Here is a 6,661-nt window from a genome sequence, read left to right on the forward strand (position 1 = left end):
CCACCCCAAGCTTGGTATCATCTACAAATTTGCTGAGGGTGCACTCTTTGCTGTCTTCCAGTTCGTTGATAAAGACATCAAACAAAATTGGCTCTAGGATCAATCTCTGGGGCACTCTACTTGATCCTGGCTGCCACCTCAACATCAAGCCATTGATTACTACGCTCTGAGCCCAATGTTTTCACCAGTTTTCTATCAACCTTACAGTTCATTCATCCATCCTGTACTTCCTTTGTTTGCCTGTGAGACCGTTGCGGGAGACTGCATCTAAAGCCTTGCTAAAATCAAAGTACGCCACATCCGTGGGCTTTCCTGTGTCCACAGAGCCAGTCATCTTATCATAGAAGGCAATCAGTTGGTCAGGCATGACTTGTCCTTGGTGAATCCATGCTGACTGTTCCTAATCACCTTCTTCTCCTCCAAGCGCTTTGAAATGGATTCCATGAGGATCTGTTCCATGATTTTCCCACGGACTGAGGTGTGGCTGATAGGTCTGTAGTTTCCTAGATCCTCCTTTTTCCCTTTCTTAAATATGGGCACTATATTTGCCCCTTTCCAATCATCCAGGACCTCCCCTAATCACCATGAGTTTTCAAAGATGACCGCCAGTGGCTCTGCAATCATATCAGCCTACTCCCTCAGCACCCTCAGGTGCATCCCATCCAGCCCCATGGACTTGTACATGTCCAGCTTTTCTAAATAGTCCTTAACCTGGTCTTTCACCACTGTTGGCTGCTCACCTTCTCCCCAAACTGTGCTGCCGGGTGCAGCAGTCTGGAAGCCGACCTTGCCTGTGAAGACTGAGGTGAAAAATGCATTGAGCACTTCAGCCTCTTCTGCATCCTCTGTTACAAGGTTGCCTCCCTCATTCAGTAAGGGACTTACACTTTCCCTGATCCTCCTCTTGCTACTAATATGCTTGTAGAAACTCTTCTTGTTACCCTTCATCCCTTGCTAACTGTAACTCCAATTGTGGTTTGGCCTTCCTGACTTCATCCTTGCATGCTTGAGCAATGCTCTTATACTCCTCTGAAAGTCTGGCCAAAAACAGGCAACAAAGTTTGAAATGCCAGCCACATTTTGTCATGAAGAGACATTAGGAATATTTTTTACACAAAGACACCAGACCATAATATTCAGAGTCCTGTTAGGAACATGGTCCTAAATTGTGGATAATCTCCTCTTCAATTCATTTATAGAAAAGCACTGGGCTCAAGGGCAATACATACAAAAGAGTCTTTTTTCCCCAAAATAATAAACAAAATTCTGAGACCTGATATAATTAGGAATCTAATCAGAAGATGACATCACTGTGAGACAACACCAACATATATGGCAGTAAATAAATCAACACCAGTAACAAACAGTAAGTGATGGCACTGAACGGACATAGGCATACATTAAAACTGAGACATAGTGGCCACATCTACATGATCTACCATTGTTACTGCACAGTCATTTAGTACTTGCATACCTAAGGATTAAATAACTGCACAGTAACTGACGTTACTGCTCAGTAGTGTCCCTGCACAGCTTCCAGGTGATGCTGACTGCACAATAGCTCATTACTATTGCACAGTAGTGTTGAGTCATGGTTCATGCCCCACGATGCTACTGCACAGTACTAACGAGCTACTGCACAGTAAGCATCTCATGTAGATACAGCCAGAATGATATTGTCACACACACACACACACACACACACACACACACACACACACACAGAGCTCTGCTACTACTACTCCTGACACACACAAACTGTCGTGTTTGGAGCCCAGTTCACTGGATTCATGTTCATTAAGCGTCCTCAGTCTCAACAGAGCCTAGGCACTACTCCTGAAAGGGACCTCTTGCTGAATTCTCAGGAGCAGAACCTTTGTCTAGCACCTACTGCTAGGAGCAGCAAATTCCCACAACCTTGATGCCTAGTCCCTGGTACTAATATGACTCCTAAGGCTACCCCACAATTTAACCATTTTTCTCCTAAAACTCCAAGGATGTGTGTGGTTTGGGTCTGCAGTTCAACTCTGTAGGGACATGTGACAGGTGAAGCAAACAGGTATGCATGCAGATAGCCTTTGCACTGGAATCTAAAATCAATTGTTCTTTAATTAAATAGCATAAGAGTTATGCAAACCTAGGTAACAAAAAACTTATCTGTATATACCTTCCTACATCGATTTCTTCACCTGTCCAGAAAGTTTACCAAGTTTAGAATAGAAGGGAGTCCTCCATGATGTCCAGGTTCACTACCCACAACTTATCCTCTGAATTCTAAAGTCAGTTCTGCTCCGAGTCATTTGGCTTACTTTCACTTTGACCTGTCCTTTAATTAAATCAGATGCCTGCCTCAACAACTAACATGTCCTTCTCTTCTGGCTAAATCTTTTTGTGTTTCTGTAAGTCTTCCCTGGCCCATCCAAATTGTGCAGTTTGTAAAGGCCAGCATCGAGACCTTGTCATATGTTGCACATTGATTCCCTTGAATTGACACAAATGCATGACAGGAACCTTTCATTCTTAACCCAGCAGGAGGTTAAAGACCTCCATACACTGGATCAAGACAAACCACTTCTCTTCAGCAAAGTTTTGATGTATCTATGCACGGGCTTGAGGAAGAGGGCTGATTTTCTGGGGGTTGTTTTAGAGGTCTGAAGGAGTAAGGAACTGTGCACATCTTGGGTTATTTTTTAAATTTCCTTTTCATTTAAAGTGAACTTTTCCCCCTGATGAACAAGTTGAAAGCAGCCAGGAATTGATATGCAAAAGAGACATCATAGTTAAAGGTGAAAGGGAAAATATGCACAATCTAAGTACTGGTATTTATAAAAATAATCAGGGATTTATCAAACAGTTTAATTTAATAATGACAAAAACTAAGAGGGTTTAAAAATAACATATTTGAGATTAATAGGAAGGTCCTTGGTATGAAGCCTGGAAAAAGCCTCCAGCAATTAGTTTCTTAATGACAGGGAGATGAAAATAGGACCTTAGAGAGAACAGTAGGGGGAGGGGAAGGGGCTTGGTAACTTTGAAGGAAGACCCGTAGTCACCCCATGTGGTTTTGTGAAGTGTGGGGGAACATACAAGGCAAGCCACACTACAGCTTTGAATTATATTTGAAAACCATTTTAGTTATGGGTATGGAAAATAAAGATAATATTACAAAAAAATACTAGAGACTTGAATTACTCTAGGTAAGAGACTAGACGATAGTGTCATTCTCCATGGCATTATTCTTTGTTAAAAAACAAAACCCTGTTCACATTGGACTTGACATTATACTAAAATCTACTAGTTACATCCATTTTTGGACATGGTTTTCATATAAATCCTGCAAAAATTGTATTTGTCTACCCCTATATAATATGATCAGAACTAGACCTATTCTGGATGGGTTCTGGTCCTAGTGTGATCAGGGCTTTAATGTGAATATTGGTTGAGGAAAGACCATAAAAAGCAGACAAGTGCGATCATATGCTAGTTAAAGACTAGCTTAAATAGGAGAAGGTGGAAGCTTGGTAATAATTCACTACGGTGAAGTCACCTGCACTTATGAAGATTACAATGGTTTGCAAATAAAAAAAAAGAAACAAACACTGTCCAGCTTACTTTATTTATGTTCATAGTTGATTCAAATTCAGAGATATCTGAGAATAGCAGTTCTAATCTAAACAGATGCGGTTCCCAGGCTAGAATTCAATTCTTATTTCTGTTTACACCATTTGTAAAATTCTGTGTTTCCCCCCAAAATATCTCAGTTACGCTCAAATGACTCAGTCAACAGCCCCAAATTCATAAGTCCCCCTAAAACCAGTGGGTATGACCAAGTAGGAAGAATTTGTCACAACCCAATGATTTTAGTGCCTCGGCACGATGGAATTTTCCCGCCACATGAGAGTCTCTTGCACAGTAAAAGTTTTCTGCTGCAACAGAAAACCCCAGTGCAAGAGAGTTCCCGCCATTCGCATGCAAATTTGTGTCCCGCTATTGGCCAGTTCTAAATTATTCCTACGTGGCGGCTAGTAATTGGCTTGCTGGCCGTATAAAATTTTGTGCGACTTCCGCCCAAGTCGGAGAACTTTGAGCGCGCTGCAGAGTGCCTCTAGAGAGAACTGACTTGCGGCTGAGCTGATCGATAGTCTGATCACCTATCGATTCTTCTCCCCGTCACCGAGCGCAATCCTTCGATGTACCCTTTCCCTGCTGGCTTAATTTGTGGACGGATTAGCTGGCCTGAGCCTTGCCAGCTGGAGCAACTCGTGGAGTTGTTTAAGCGACCAGACCACCTGCGTCGCGGCTACTAGCAGCGTAAATAAAGTTTTTGCAACCAATACACTTTGTCTGCCTCTCCATTCACCAGCCCACCCAAATGACCAAGATAACCTCGAGTCGGCTCCGGCCATCCGAGACATGGCGACAAGGATGGGATTTAAGGGCACGCTGATGGAGACGAACCTAACTGGGTGCTGCCCTTGGCGCACCGGGATCCGCCGCGTAGAGAATGCAAACTATCTATGGGCACATATCGCTTACCACCAGGCAATAGAAGGGGATGAAAAAAATATTGATGGCTACTTCTCCGTAAAAAAAGAAGAAGCGGTCATAAAAAAGTGGAGAACTAAACTATCCCTTGGGGAGTTCGGATGCATAATGGGGAGCGACCGGGTCTATTATCAACCCCTGGAGGAAACATCAACCATATCCCTAGCCAGGGTGAAGGCGCGGAAGGCAGAAAAGCTGACCCCCGCTCAGGAGTTCGCTCAATGCACCTGATACTTAAGGGAAGGAGGGGAACCCACCCCCACGGACTGGTTCAACTGTCCGGATTTGGTGCCTGGGTCGCGGGGCCATGAGCTCCTCGTTCAGCTCCGGGAGGATCTGGAGACCAAGGGCCGTCACGTGCCCAAATGGGGTTTAACTAAATGGAAGAAGGGAAAGATGATGAATGTGTTGTTCCATACAGTAGCGGGTCTACTAAGAGAATATGCAAATTTAGAGGTTCAAATGCATACGGCGGGCAAGGAATTGCTGGAGCGGACGGCAGAGAACTCCGGAGTGACACTTATCAATAGCGCCGGCTGCACGATGCCGCTGACAGAAAATGGTGCCGAAAGAAATGCGAGCCATCCGGGGAACCCGGAAAAGAGAGGCGGAGCTTCAGAAGACCTGGCGGGGATCCGCCTAGCGACTCCACCTCCTGAGGTGACGTCGTTCCCAATGGCCCCGCCTCCTTGCCACGGGAAGGGGGCAATGGGAGAAGGGATGTACCCAACGCTCCCGCCTGAAGAATTTAACTCTTTCTCTGCCGCAGCTCACCCGATAGCTGTGATGAAGCGTGTTGCAGATGAAGAAGGTACTATGCGTACCACTGTTACCTCTCGCACACGCACCCGACCAGAAATTCAGGAACTTTGCAGAGAATCTAAAATAAAATCAGAAGAAACTTTGGCCGTGTGGTTGGGATGATTAATAGTGGAGTTTGGATCTGACACTTTAGACCGAGAAGAAGCAAGTGCTCTTACCTGACAAGCGGCGTGGAGCGGAGGGCGTGCTACTGATTTGAACGTGGTCACGGACAGCGCCCACTGGCCCATCCTGCTCCCAGTGCTTGTAGTGGGACAGGTAACCCACAAATTTCACGCCTGGCATGAGGGTTGCCCGCAGAAGGCCACTGCGGAGCAACTCCTCCTAGCCATAATTGGAGTATCATATCTTTCATGGAGCCCAAGAACGAATCCAATGGGGCTAACAGCAGCCCAACGCAAAGAGAGATGGGCTCATCGCCACCTATCGGACCCCGGGGCAATTCCAATGCCCCTGGAGGCTATAGACACCTGTGTAGAGGTATACGGAGGAGCAAATGCTGTTACGCTCCGACTCTTTTTGAACCCAATGGCTGGTCAGCCAGTGGGAAATCTCTTAGGCCATCTCCCACGACTGCAGGCACTCATGAAACAAAGTGAAGGAACTTCTGATGATATAAGAGACCGATCTTCATCATACCCAGTTGAAACACCGAAACCAAGACGTCAAGAGTTTACCCCCCGGCGAGAGCCATGGTGGTCACCTCCAAGAATCTTGAAGGAAAAAAATATGTTTGGGTTTCTTCTCGCCCGCTCCGGACTTACAAAGTATCAGTTGCGCATTTTGGGAGAAAGGACCCAATGTCACCTGGCCAAAGCATTAGGATTCAAATTCGAAGACCTGCCAAAAGACGAATAATGGCCGTCGGCTCTGCCGGCGGCCTTCTCCAACTCAAATCTGACCCCACTGACTCTCGTCCTTATGCCGAACTCACTGTTTACAACCCTACTGATCCAGATGACCAACAACAAGTATTCTTCCTTCTCGATACTGGAGCTCAAGTCAATGTGATTACCTCAATGATACCTCACCAAAAGACCACCAAAACAATCAAGGTACAAGGGCTTAACGCTATTGCAGTCACCACAAAGGTCAAATTCTCAGTCCAAGGCCACCGATACCCCCTAGAGGCTGTCCTAGGGGGCATCAACATTCTAGGAATCCCGGGGATAAGAGCGCTTGACCTTAAAGAACAAGTGCTACAAGCCTTACCCATTATTATCCCAGAGCAGGATTGGCATTGACCAACGCTTCGTAACACCTGCACCTGGCGATATCAGCCAATTCCAACCAA

Source organism: Alligator mississippiensis, chromosome 2 (assembly GCF_030867095.1).
Source record: "Alligator mississippiensis isolate rAllMis1 chromosome 2, rAllMis1, whole genome shotgun sequence".
Taxonomy (NCBI): domain Eukaryota; kingdom Metazoa; phylum Chordata; order Crocodylia; family Alligatoridae; genus Alligator; species Alligator mississippiensis.